This window comes from Maniola hyperantus, chromosome 13 (genome assembly GCF_902806685.2).
Source record: "Maniola hyperantus chromosome 13, iAphHyp1.2, whole genome shotgun sequence".
NCBI classification, from domain to species: domain Eukaryota; kingdom Metazoa; phylum Arthropoda; class Insecta; order Lepidoptera; family Nymphalidae; genus Maniola; species Maniola hyperantus.
Window position 1 is genome coordinate 11960845 of NC_048548.1, and position 14387 is coordinate 11975231.

The 14387-nt window shown below is 38.1% G+C and overlaps 1 protein-coding gene across 2 annotated transcripts in view; it reads left to right on the forward strand.

Moving 5' to 3' along the window:
* The window catches only part of LOC117987893 (uncharacterized), a 51697-nt gene that overhangs the window by 34590 nt on the left and 2720 nt on the right, over window positions 1–14387 (forward strand). The window contains exon 1 of one of the 2 annotated variants that reach the window (XR_011237463.1): window positions 6790–6954. The exons of the other annotated variant lie outside the window; for it this stretch is intronic. The gene's annotated coding sequence lies outside the window, so the exon portion shown is untranslated. Of the gene's footprint in view, window positions 1–6789; window positions 6955–14387 lie in introns of those variants that run through there. 2 annotated transcript variants of the gene reach the window in all.

The window sequence follows — 14387 nt, forward strand, 5'->3', positions numbered from 1 at the left end:
TGGAACCAAGTGCCAATACAATATTAATGAGGTGCTAAGAATATCCTGAGATAGCCACATGAGTGCTGTTGTGCTATAGCCAGATGAGTAGATACTTAAAGCCTTCGGGCTTCAGATAGAGGCGTATATAAACGCGCACCTGACATTTTTAAATCGATTACAAGCAATTTGAAATGATCGTTCGAAGGCGCTCAGTACATTAAAAGGATGTGGGTAATAAGACAAGATTTACGACGCTCCTTGTAATGAAAAGCGTGCTCCATAAATTATTTAAAATTAATAAGTATGAAAGTGAGTTTGAAAGTGAAATTTCTTTCGGTGTATTCTTGGAGATCTGAGTAATGTTCGTACGTTCTTACCTACTTATTCTCGGCTCAAGATAATTAAATAATTAGAAAAAAACCGGCCAAGTGCGAGTCACGCTCGCGCAACGAGGGTTCCGTACAGTCGTTTTTTTTCGACATTTTGCACGATAATTCAAAAACTATGTGTAGTAAAAGAAAGATGTTGTCTATGACATTCATAGATAATGTTTATGTGTTTTGCTCTTAGCTCGGGGTCTTTGGTGTCACGTTATGTCTTGAATAAGTTTATAAATATAATAAGAAAATCTAAAATAAATTACTTAAATATTATAAAGAGTTTAATTAAACAAGAAACACAACACTATGATGCAAAAAAATAATCTGTTTTAGAATGCACAAGTGAAAACCTTTCATTTGATACCCCACTTGATACTTATAAGTAGTTATCTTACTTCGAAAATTGAAAATACTACTTAATTATTAATTCATGACCACAATTTAATTTTTTTTGTGTGATGTAACCAATCACCAGGTGAGTGCTGGTGAGACGAGCACTCAAATGCTAACTTTTTAGGGTGTACCATGTAAGTCATAAGGAATAAGCCAAAGGAGGTTGTCCGGATATACATAAGACTACAACATTCTCTTACTTATAAAAACAACGATTTATACCTACTACTAGCTTATGCTCGCGACTTCGTCCGCGTGGACTACAAAATTTCAAAACCCTATTTCACCCCTTAGGAGTTGAATTTTCAAAAATCCTTTCTTAGCGGATGCCTACGTCATAATAGCTATCTGCATGCCAAATTTCAGCCTGATCCGTCCAGTAGTTTGAGCTGTGCGTTGATAGATCAGTCAGCCAGTCAGTCAGTCAGTCAGTCAGTCAGTCACCTTTTCCTTTTATATATATAGATTATTTTGCATACAAGCCCAAATAAGTACCGTTTTTACATCATTTTGCTCCAAATAACAAGTTAATTCACAAAATGCAGACTTAAGGTTTGTACGCACCTGAGCGGCGCGGCGCGGCGCTTCAGCGAGCTGCACGTCGCGGCACAGAGCTTCAAAATATCATTTCTATCATTTTGTATGGCGCATATCGCACTAGAGCGGCGCTGCACAGCGCTTCACCACGCTTCACCGCGCGTTGCCGCGCGTCACATCTGGAGAGAATATTTTGAAGCGCAGCGAAGCGACGCGCAGTGCAGTGACGCTAGTGCGACATACCCAGCGGCGCGGCGCGGCGCTTCAGTATGCGTACGTCGCTCGAATAAGATACACGCGCATCTTGTTAGGTATTTAAAGTACAGGCAAGAATCGGCAAGATAGACCTCAAAATAAATAACGTAGGTTTAATTTTTGGCACATGACGTGTTCCTCATGCTCTTAGAAGTATATCCTCAAAGGTCCCAACCCCTAGGATGTCGGCTTCCCCCCTTCCCAGTGTCTAAATGTATAAATGTCTCTCCGAGCGTTATGAGAAAACATCAATGGTAAAAATAATCCTGATTAAATAACTATAATATATTATGTACATATTATACCTACCTACTTCATCTAGGTAGAATTAATAGTTTCGGAAATATGCCTACCTATTGTTGTGCTTGTGTTTATATTATACTAGCTTATGCCCGCGACGTCGTCCGCGTGGACTACACAAATCTCGAACCCCTATTTTAGGGTTCCGTACCTCAAAAGGAAAAACGAAACTCTTATAGGATCACTTTGTTGTCTGTCTGTCTGTCTGTCCGTCTGTCTGTCAAGAAACCTACAGGGTACTTCCCGTTGACCTAGAATCATGAAATTTGGCAGGTAGGTAGATCTTATAGCTGACATTTGGGGAAAAATCTGAAAACCGTGAATTTAGGGTTAGATCACACAAAAAAAAATTAAATTGTGGTCATGAACTAATAATTAGTATTTTCAACTTTCGAAGTGAGTGACTATACCAAGTGGGGTATCATATGAAAGGTCTTCACCTGTACATTCTAAAACAGATTTTTATTTATTTTTATGCATCATATTTTTTGAATTATCGTGCAAAATGTCGAAAAAATACGACTGTAGTACGGAACCCTCATTGGGCGAGCCTGACTCGCACTTGGCCGGTTTTTTCTCTTCGATAATTCGTTCTTCTTCTGCACAACAAAGAAATAATAATCAAATCCTCTTCACTGTCGCTCATCTTGCGACGTTGTTGCTCGTACGCGAACGGGTATAAAAGTGACGCGCAAGTGACGCGAGGTGCCGCGTACTGAAGTTGTAGTGCGGTAGGCACCGTCGAGCGGCCTGAGGTGACGCGTTCTGCAGTCGGACTGAAGCGCCGCGCCGCGCCGCTCAGGTGCGTACGAACCTTTATTTGTGCTCGCCATGCGTGTCGGAGACCGCAGTCTTTGCGTGATGTCACCTAAAACGAAATTCGTGTAAATGACGCTGCTATTGCAGGAAGAATTAATGTATTCTACTATACATATTATCTACACATGTGCTCTACATGGCGCGGTGATAGCTTAGTGTTAAGACTTCGGTGTGCTAAATGGGGGGCCTGGGGTTTCCATCCCGGGCACGCACCTATAACTTTTCATAGTTATTAGATATATTTGACGACCTCCCTGGCGCAGTGGTGAGCGCTGTGGTCTTAATAGTGGGAGGTCCCGGGTTCGATTCCTGGCAGGGATTTGGAATTTTATAATTTCTAAATTTCTGGTCTGGTCTGGTGGGAGGCTTCGGCCGTGACTAGTTACCATCCTACCGGCAAAGCCGTGCCGCCAAGCGATTTAGCGTTCCGGTACGATGCCGTGTAGAAACCAAAGGGGTATGGGTTACATGGGTTACAGGTTAGCCCGCTATCATCTTAGACTGCATCATCACTTACCACCAGGTGAGATTGCAGTCAAGGGCTAACTTGTATCTGAATAAATAAAAAATAAATAAATAAAAAACTTGCTTTAACGGTAAAGGAAAACATCGTGACGAAACCGGCATGCCTGTGAGTTCTCCATAATGTTCTCAAAAATGTGTGAACTCTGACCTTTCCGCACTTGCTTAGCGTAGTGGACCATGGCCTAAAACCTTTTCACTCCAAGAGGAGACTCGTGTGTACCCGTGCTCAATAGTGGTTCGGCGATGGATTGATGATTGTCTTAATAACTAGCCTTATCACCAGTTATACAGGATTTAACCTTTATTAACTTACGACATCAATATACGATTCCAATAAAAACGTATAATTTAATTAATTGAATGCACATCGAATGCGGTCTGTACAACAAACTCCAATCGTGCGAATCAATCGATTAATGAGCTGTAATAATAAATTAATTAGAGTTAATTTAAACACCGGCCGTTTTGCTCACTATATAATCATGTGATTTGAGAACCAATACTGAAATTATTCTGTCAAGATTCATGAAATTGTAATTGAATGACAAATTGTTTTCGATAATTGCATTCTAATCATTGACTTATATATTACTAGCGACCCGCCCCGGCTTCGCATGGGTGCAACGTAGAAACTAATGTGGTGTCATTGCCTCGGAAACTCTCAAATGAGAGGATTTTTTCCGACCTAATTCACATTACTTCAATTTCTCTAAGGATCTCTAATTTTTTTAAATTAAACTATAGCTATAAACCTTCCTCTTGAATCACTCTATCTATTGGTGAAAACCGCATTAAAATCCGTTGCGTAGTTTAAAAGATCTACGCGTTCATACATACATACATACATACAGACGCGGGAAGCGACTTTATTTTATACTATGTAGAGATTAGTCATTTATATCGATGATTCTAATCTATACCAATATTATAAAAAGGTAAATTTTTTTAGTTAGTTTGTTTGTAGGAAGTAATCTCTGGAACTACTGAACCGACTTTGAAAATTCTTTTAACAGTAGAAGTACTGTGGTCTGTGGCACTCGTTATCATCATCATCATCATGATGAACACATGCGTCTCCTCTCAGTATGAAAAGGACTTGGCCATAGTTCACCACGCTGGACAAGTGCGGATTGGCTCACTTAACACACCTTTGGTAACATTATCTAGAACTCTCAGGCATGCAGGTTTCCTCACGATGTTTTCCTTCACCGTTCAAGCGAGTAGTAATAATTAATTGCTTAAAAGTTAAAACGCAAATAAGTAACTCCGTAAAGTTAGAGCTAGCGCGCACCACGGTAAATTTCCGTACGTTTTTTCCCGCAAAATCTATGAACTATGGAACTATATGGAAGCGCGGGCACTGAAATTAATTCCGCACCGGATTTTGATATATTTGACGGATTTTAAAACGCAACGCAACTCGCCGCACCACTGCACCGCCGCGCGTGGTGCGCGCTAGCTCTTAAAGGTGCGTGCTTGAGCCCGAATGTGTCTGTCTGTCTACTAGCTTTTCACAGCCCAGTTGTAAGCTGCTTGACGTCTGGTACAGAGATTCAGAGTTTGGTTCTCAAAGGTCTTTCAAGTCTGACAATCCACCTTGGCCAGCGCAGCAACTATGGCCATAACCCTTCTCATTCTGAGAGGAAACCCGTGCTCAGTAGAAAGCGGGCGATGAGTTGATGATGATGCCCAAACGGTGTGCCTAAAATACACATTGTCTATGCTCTAGGCGTAAGCCCTACAGTAGTGGGCGTCGGTACATCGGTGACCGCATGCCCTCGACTTCGGGTCAGAGGCGCGGTCATCGCACCGTACAAGCGTATTGTCGCCAGCTCTCCGAAACCTGGGCTAGTCGCTGGTAATGGCGTTCAGGTTAAAGAGCCATAAACGCACTGCTTACCCTAAATGAAATAACTTACCTAATGCAAATTTTTAGGATTCTGTACCACAAATGGAAAAAAGGAAGCCTTATAGGATCGCTTCGTTGTCTGTCTGTCTGCCCGTCTGTCCGTCTTCTATAGGATACTTCCCGTTGACCTAGAATCATGAAATTTGGTAGGTGGTCTTTTAGCACAAGTAACGGAATAAATCTGAAAGCCGTGAATTTATGATTAATCACAAAAAAAACATTAAAATGTATTTTCAATTTTCAAAGTCGAAGTAGATTTTTTTAATGTGTTCCAAAAATCGGTTCTTCTTTTTCTTGTTCCTGTATCAACGCACAGTTCACACAGATTTAGAAAAGAAACATGAAATTTTACGTTTATGACGAAGACTAGCACCTCAGGCTGACCTGGGTCTAGTCTCCTGGAATAACTAGTATGCTTAAATGCCCAGTCTCCGTCACTACAATGCCCAGGGGCCCTACTACCAAAGTTTTGTATGAAAATGTCAAAACAATATTAAAACTTCGTCCGTTTCTATGCCTAGAAAAGTATTTTCAGAAATAACATCCGACCTAATCTGGGGCGGGTCAGCCAATTTACTATTAAACAGTAAACAACAACATAAAAACTTTACTTAGCTGTAATTAAAAAGGTAGTCATTTCAAAGCGCAGATTATCGCAATATTAACATGGAAATAGGATACCTTTATTGCTGCATTTATTGCGGTAAGCGAGACTTTTTTTCTTTTTAACCGCAGTGGTGGTCAACCTTCCCACAGATTCTTTAACTTACAATTTATTTAATCTGTGATCCGCTCTAACCACCTCTCTGAAACCTGCGAGGGAAATGTTCAGATTGCAGATAAAAGATTCTGGGGTTTTGAGATTAAATAAAAAAACTTACGATACTTTTCTGTGGCCACGAATATCCATTTTGCAAGGAAAGAAATCCTCATTCGATGTCTGTTGAAAATCTTTTAATACTTAACTTTTCAGTTAGAGCACGATGCAATTAGGTAAGAGTGAATCTTCTCAGGAAGTTAGGTAAGAATGTGTTTCTTGGCGGCTCATCTTAATAGAATTTGCTTTCCGAACCGGTGGCAATCTTTGGTTTTAATTTTAAAAAAAGCCTTCTAGCAGCCAAAGTCGGTAATAAAGACACGGAAATAGGATACCTCTATATCTTCATTCAGTAGCAAAGAACTCGTTTTTTTACAACCGCAAGTCCGGTCATCGGTCCTACGAAAGCAGGTTCTTAATTTACAATTCCTGACTGGCGTTTGGGTTTTATTTCCACTATGGTTTAACGTGAACAGACGGCTGTGGAGATTAGTTGCGCATTTCCCTCTTTCAAGTTTTATTTTATTGTGGAAATTATTCTTCTTTTTACTATTGTAAATCCAGGCATCTATTTACACGACTGTCCAAAAAAGGAGTGTAATGTTTTCAGGGTGAATGTACATGAGAAATCAAAGAGGCCTCTGGAAATCTGTCACTCCGTTGCGACGTGATTGAAGGACAAACCAAGAAACCAATAAACCAACAAACAAACACACTTTCGCATTTATAATAATATGGGTAGTGATTTTCAGTAGATAATAGTAATTCTACGTGTACTTTACTTACTACCTAATATTTAAAGTAAACTGCGTCAGCGGAACACAACGCCATGCCACACGTATGCAAGTTTGCAATAAAACCACAAAGTAATTAGGACAAACCAAACGTCATTACACAAAAGCAAAAGTGTGCAATAAAACTAGCGAATAGGACAATTTTGTAGCTTCATTTAATTCAGTAATTTACATAATTTTCTTTACTTTTTACTTGAACCGCACCTCGCGTCGGTCGCGTCGGTCACCGTGCCTAGACCGCAGGTTAGTTCTATAATTTCGTATTCATGTCTAGTCTTACGTAAATAGCTGACTATGGGGATTTGTGGTAATTTTCCACATTCCATTCCACGTTCTTTTATTGTGTACAAATTAGTTCCTTTGGCGGCACTGTGACGCCTTGGAATAGTCAAGATGAGGAGATTAAATATGGCATATGACTTCGTCGACGTGGATTTATCTATAGGTATCTTCAAAATCCTATGGGAATTCTTTGATTTTCCTGGATTAAAAGTAGCCTACGTCCTCCCTCGGGATGCAAGCTATCTCTGTAGATACCAACCAATTAAATGGATGGGCCGTGAAAAGCTAGCGGACAGACAGACACACTTTCGCATTCATAAGTTCGTACGGGTTGGTAGCTTATGACAATTTTCGTAGGGATCTCTATTTTTTTTAAATAAAATATGGCTTATGTCACTCAGGAATAATGTAGCTTTCTACTGGTGAAAGAATTTTTAAAATCGGTTCTGTAGTTCGTGAGATTACTTCCTACAAACAAACTTACAAACTATACCTCTTTATAATATTAGAATGGAAGTATGGATTAGGTAAGGGTACACCTAATAGTACTTATCATCAGTACCCATAATGCGAAAGTGTGTTTGTTTGTTGGTTTGTTGGTTTCAATCACGTCGAAACGGAGCAACCGTCAAAGAGTTATCTATCTATTATTGGGACAGCTAGTGCCGCGCCGTGTTACTCCTATTATTATCTACACTAATCTACACTAATATTATAAAGAGGAAAACTTTGTTTGTTTGTTTGTTTGTTTGTTTGTTTGTTTGTTTGTTTGTTTGTTTGTACTGAATAGGCTCAAAAACTACTGGACCGATTTTAAAAATTCTTTCACCATTCGAAAGCTACATTATCCACGAGTAACATAGGCTATATTTTATTTTGGAAAAAAATAGGGTTCCGTAAGATATTTGGGTTTTTCGGACACAAGGTGTAAAAAATCAACCAGAAAAGTTACTTATTTTGCGTACGCTGCCTAAACTATAAAAGATAGAACCATAAAATGTTCTAATTAATTGTAGATCTTATAAATATCTACAAAAAAGTCCGCGACACACTATACCCATCTATGTCGAGTGAGGCACAGCAACCATTTTTTTATTTAAAAATCTTGAATTTTTTTTGGACTACATTTAAACGCGTTTATTTTACTCATGCTATTAATCCTTATCAAAATAAATGATTTCATCACTAAGAACAGTTTATGGAGATAATATTTGGTCTTTGAATGATTAAAATTGGACGTTTGGTTTTGAAGTTATGGCGAAATTAAAATATTACGATTTCTGCTGCACGGCCCGATGTCGTTAAGTTTGTTTGTAGGGGGTAATCTTTAGAACTACTGAACCGATTTTAAAAATTCTTTCACCAGTAGAAAGCTACATTATTCCTGAGTGACATAGGCTATACGGGATCTTTAAAAACCTAAATCTACGCGGGCGAAGCCGCGGGGATCAGCTAGTAATTTATAAATGTGAAAGTGTGTTTGTTTGTTGGTTTGTCCTTCAATCCCGTTGCAACGGAGCAACGGATCGACGTGATTTTTGGCATGGGTATAGTTAAAGACCTGGAGAGTGACATAGGCTACTTTTTATCCCGGAAAATCAAAGATTTCCCACGGGATTTTTAAAAACCTAAAACCACACGTACGAAGTCGCGGGCATCAGCTAGTAATATTATAAAACCTTCATCATTCCTCATACGCATGGCTATGGTTCGAAATACTCTTCCGAAACCAGTATTTCCTACTAATCATACGTAATCAATTGCCTTCTAGGCAAACGCGTCCCACCATCACTTCCTATCTGGCTGTTATCGTGGACAAGCGCGAATAAAAAAACCGGCCAAGTGCGAGTCGAGTCGAGGCTCGCGCTACGAGGGTTCCGTTCTATAGTCGTTTTTTTTCGACATTTTGCACGATAATTCAAAAACTTTGATGCATAAAAATAAATTTAAATCTGTTTTAGAATGCACAGGTGAAGACCTTTCATATGATACCCCACTTGATATAGTTCGAAAATTGAAAATACTAATTATTAGTTTATGACCACAATTTAATTTTTTTTGTGTGATGGTACCACAAATTTACAGTTTTCAGATTTTCCCCGAATGTCTGCTAGAAGACCTAACTGCCTGCCGAATTTCATGAGTCTAGGTCAACGGGAAGTACCCTGTAGGTTTCTTGACAGACCGACAGACAGACAGACAACAAAGTGATCCTATAAGGGTTCCTTTTTTCCTTTTGAGGTACGGAACCCTAAAAATATCACTATAAGTACCTTCATATAATACAAATAAGTCTCCAAATTTTACGAACCAATAAAATCCACTGGAACCTGGTGGGGCCTACTAAGAACTAAGAACGGTATTGAGCCGCATATGCAATAGATGTCAGATTAGTCAATAGATCCCGCCCTGCAGCTAAGAGCTCTTCATACGAGCTATTGAGCTTTAACGGTTCTTGTGGGAGAGGCGTGTGAAAATTATTGCATCTGCCTGTTTGTTATATTAGACTAGAGGATGCCCGCGACTTCGTACGCGTGGATTTAGGTTTTTAAAAATCCTGTGGGAACTCTTAAATTTTCCGGGATAAAAAGTAGCCTATGTCCTTCCCCGGGTTGCAAGCTACCTCTGTACCAAATTTCGTCAAAATCGGTTGAACGGTTAAGCCGTGAAAAGCTAGCAGACAGACAGACAGACACACTTTCACATTTATAATATTAGTATGGATTAGCTTTTGTTAAAATCCTTAGCGAATGTCTACGTCATAATAGCTGCATGCTAAATTTCTGCCCGATCCGTCCAGTGGTTTGAGCTGTGCGTTGATAGTCATTCAGTCAGTCAGTAAGCTTTTATTTTTATAAATAAAATAGAGGTGATAGCCTAGTGGTTATGACGATGGTCTCCTATTTAGGTATCCAAGAAACCTCCCGAATCTCCTATTCGGGAGCGCACGTCAACCAGTATAAATAAATATTGATAATAATTAATCAATCATCAATCAATAATACAATGTAAAATCAAGAGTACGTGTAGTTACTAACCAAGGAAGATGGCTTAATAGCCAACGTAACAATAAAATCAAAATAAATTAATTATCCGTAAATTTATTTTGCTATACACTCGTATAGTAATGAAGAAAAGCTATGCCTATGGTTATCATACATTATTCAATTATTCATATACCTACATAATAATATTTATGTATATTGTAAGTTGGCATAATATGTCTGGGAAATAGACGTGAGAACGAAAATTTACAACACAGGTTCCGTATGAACGAGCAATTGATTATATACATTATGTACCTACCTACGGCTACCTGCGTACACTACACACTACGAGTACAATATGGTAATCATTATGTATGGTTGGGAAATTGATAAAAGTGCATGCGTGCGAGTAATAACTGTGCTCAGTCGCATCTAATTATTGTGGCAGCTAGTTACTGTGACTCGGAACGTAAATGCGATGCAAATCCCTCTTCAAATGTGGATTCGTGTTAGGTATTTATTACAATTTAACGGCCTCTTTGCCACAGCAATGCAAATGCTAACGCAAGAATAATTAGCATTCTTAGGTACAAATAGTAGATGGGTTCCCAACGAGTCACACCCAACCGTTTAATAGTGTGAGTTGTGACTCGTTGGGAATCTATCGAAAAAATCCCATCGAGTCACACCCACAGTACCGAAGTATGACTCGTTAAAATTCTAATAGATGAAAAGGTTGCAATTATAGTACGCGATAGGTCGAGATAGCTATCGGGGAGGGAACGCCCCGCACACCCGCACAGGCCCTGCGCTAACCCGGTGCGGTCGAGGGTGTCCCCCCGCCTAATATCCCGATTGCCATCTCAACCTGTCGCGGACTATAGTAATAGTGCGACTCAATGGAAACAAAATTTCGATGAGTTTCCACTTCCCAACGAGTCACGCTGTGACACAATTGGGTGATGTTGATGTTTTTTAAAAACCATTTGGAAAATATGTGCATGTGAAAAGGTTTTTCGATGCTTCTCATACTCTATGTTCTCATAAGACAATGTAAAAAAACACGTAGACAGATAAATAATAATTTTAATCATAATCAATCACAATTTCAACACTAATCTTCTTTCGTTTAATTGAATACCTTTTACTAAAGGTATAAAGGGACCCATCTATATCCAATATTCTTATAATGGTTTTTATTGCTATTATGCTATTTCATTCACTCTAAGAAAGATTAAACCTACTAAGTTTTAATGTTTTTTAAAGTCATTATGATTAATGGTTTTTATGGTATTTCATAGGCTATTTTGATTTTCAAAAAGCGCAAGCTCAAGTATGAATCAATTAAATGATAACAAACAGATATTTTACATTAAAATAAAGTAGGTACTTATACCTACCATAGAAAATGTTGGCAAAATTTTGTCAAAATTTGGTACAGAGATAGCTTGCATCCCGGACGGACATAAGCTACCAAAAAGTTCCCACGGAATTAAATAATCTAAGGCCAAGAATTCGCAGGCTTCAGCTATTTGGCACACAGAATAGAGATAGATATCCCTAAGACGGATATGCTATTTATTACTTTTTAAAATAGAATGAATTTTTAAAAACCTAAATCCACGCAGATAAAGCCATGGGCATCATCTAGTACAACATAAAGCAATATCTAGTTCTCTGGGAAAACTATGAAGTGTTCAAACAAACATGTAAATAGATCCGTTCTTTAAAGGCTTTCATCTTAAAGAGGAACAATGGGCATCGTTTAACTCTACACTTTGCATTTTATACTTTATTTCTTTGCTGTTCAGGTTTATATTAAAGTGGCGAGGTGTGTGTATGTCCATGTATTGAGTGCTGTCTCTTCAAGTTGTTTGTCTACTCGTCGCAGACAGAGAAGACAAACAGCCAGCTAAAGTCGTGTCCCCAATGCATTGCGTTATGTCTTGCGGCAATTAGCATACTCTATGAAGTTATGGTGGTAAAGCTGTTAGCACAACACGCTCTTATCCACTTAAATAAAACTGAAGTTAAGTATTAAAACTGATATTAAGTAGGTAATAATTACTTGTTTTGCTTATTTGAATTCTTGTAGACTGTTGTCAATTTTTTGTATAAATTACCAGAAACGAGCAAAACTTTAAAGTTAATATCTTTCTGATTAGGGACTGATTACAGGTCGCTTAAAAATCGTCATGATTGTTGAAAAAAACATTGAATAGCTATATTTTGATATAACAACCTGAAAATATCAATCTACCATAATATTCTTAAAACAGGCTTTTTTATCGGATGTAGGTAGGGACCTATCTATGTAAGCTTTCATTACCTACTACAGATTTTTTATGTGAAAATTGACAGTCACCTTCGGAAATTATTATTTAACATGGCTAGGTATACTGTGAAGTTTTACAAACCCTTTTCTACGATTATGATGAAAATCTGTACCTACCTATTACTATTAAAAGTAAAATAGTTGCGAAAAGAACGACAAAACTGTTTAGGTTAATTTGATGATACAGAAAAATGAAAATCTGTATAGATTATAGTTCGATAGCCTTTATTTGCAATCAAACACAAATGTTTTATTTAGTTCGGCCTTCTAAGAACCGGCAAAACAGACAATTTTTCTATTAGATAAATGCTGACCGTAAATGGCTAGGTTCTATTACACTAAAATCAAATTCTAGATAGATTTTATTAGGCTATAAAAGATTTCAGTTTAACCATAAAATATACATTTACTGGTTGATTCAAACCTAACAAATCGATCTTTGACGTTTAAAATAGTTAGTTAAGCCGGGAATACACATGTCTCTAAAATTGGTAACTATACTCTACCCGCGGAAAGAAGTTAGTATAGCGCTGTCTCTGTTTTGTAATCCTATGCAATTTTAATGTGAATATTTTCATACATCCTTGTATTACAACTTCTACAAGCCGCGCTAAACACGTTACCGTCACGCTGCGCTGCCAGATCGCGCGTTTTATTTGATTCAAATTAAAAAATTACTATGATGCCCGCGACTTCGTCTTAGTAGATTTAAGTCCTTCAAGTCCTGTGGGAACTACGATTATCCGGGATAAAAAGATATCTATCTTTCGTCAAAACCCGGTAAGTGTGTCTAGTAGTGGTAGGCAGATACATTTTCGCATTTATTAGTAGTCAGACAGACAGACACAGTTTCGTTTGTTTATAATATTAATAGGTATGTATGGATGTTTAACTATTTGTGCTCGGTATACCCCGGTCTTAAATGAATAGCCCGCGGCATTCCATCCATAAAGCGAGTTTGTCAAAACATAAACTGGACATACTCCGTAATTGAAACTCGCATGCATATGGAAGGCGCTTTTCTTACCGACAAACAACCGACAGACAAAGCCGCTGTGACTAGTAAAGTGATTTTTTATTGTAGGATGAATACCTAGGACCATTCATCTAAGCCTAGGACATTTAATGGACACTAACTAACATAGCTAATGCCCGGCATTTGTTACAATGCTGACAGCTAAATGCTACACTGCTACAATGAAAAGAGTTCTGTCAGTATGTCTGATAGTTTTTCACGGCCCATCCGTTTAACCGATTTTGACGAAATTTTGTAAAGAGATAGATTGCATCTCGGGGAAGGCTACCAGACTTCGCTGTCCGTCCGTCCATCCATCCGTCTTTTTCTTGTACCGATGGTAGGTACGGAACCCTTCGTGTGTGAGTCCACAATGACCGATTTTTAGAAAATACAAGTGAAAATGCAATAAATTAATTAGTAAGTCCTTTTTATTTCATGTCATTTCAAGGTTGACTCGTATGAAAAATTAAACTGCTAATTTTAAAACATACCTCAACGATTGCCCTGCAGAGTGCGTAGAAATAGAATACCTACCTAATTACATATAATTAGGTGCTTAAGTAAAACAAATTAAGTGCAAAAACTTAATTACCTGTCTCACTTCTCCTAGATTACAACAAAAAAGACGTATTTTCCAACTATCTCTTAATATGTAGTCATAACAATTACGCATTTAAATCTAGGCATTCGAGATTGCTTGTTCGAGATTAAAAGTTTTGCATTCAAATGTGGTTTAATTAAGAAAAGAAGTGGAAGTATGCTGAACAAGTTTGCAATCTGGTTTTTCTTGATAACATGTTTGCATCTGATGGTAAATATAGAGCTGTAAGAAGCCTAACATGGAATGCGGTAATATCGAAGCTGTTGAGAAAATAGAGCATAATATAGGGGTGTAAGGGACAAGGGACTTTGTGAATAGGTATACCTAATTAATTAATAAGTTCTTAATGCCTATAACGAAATAACAAATACCAATTATTTCGAAACTGTACCTACTAGTTTTATAATTTTTGAGCAAGCAATATATCGCGAACAATGCAATCATAACGCTCTG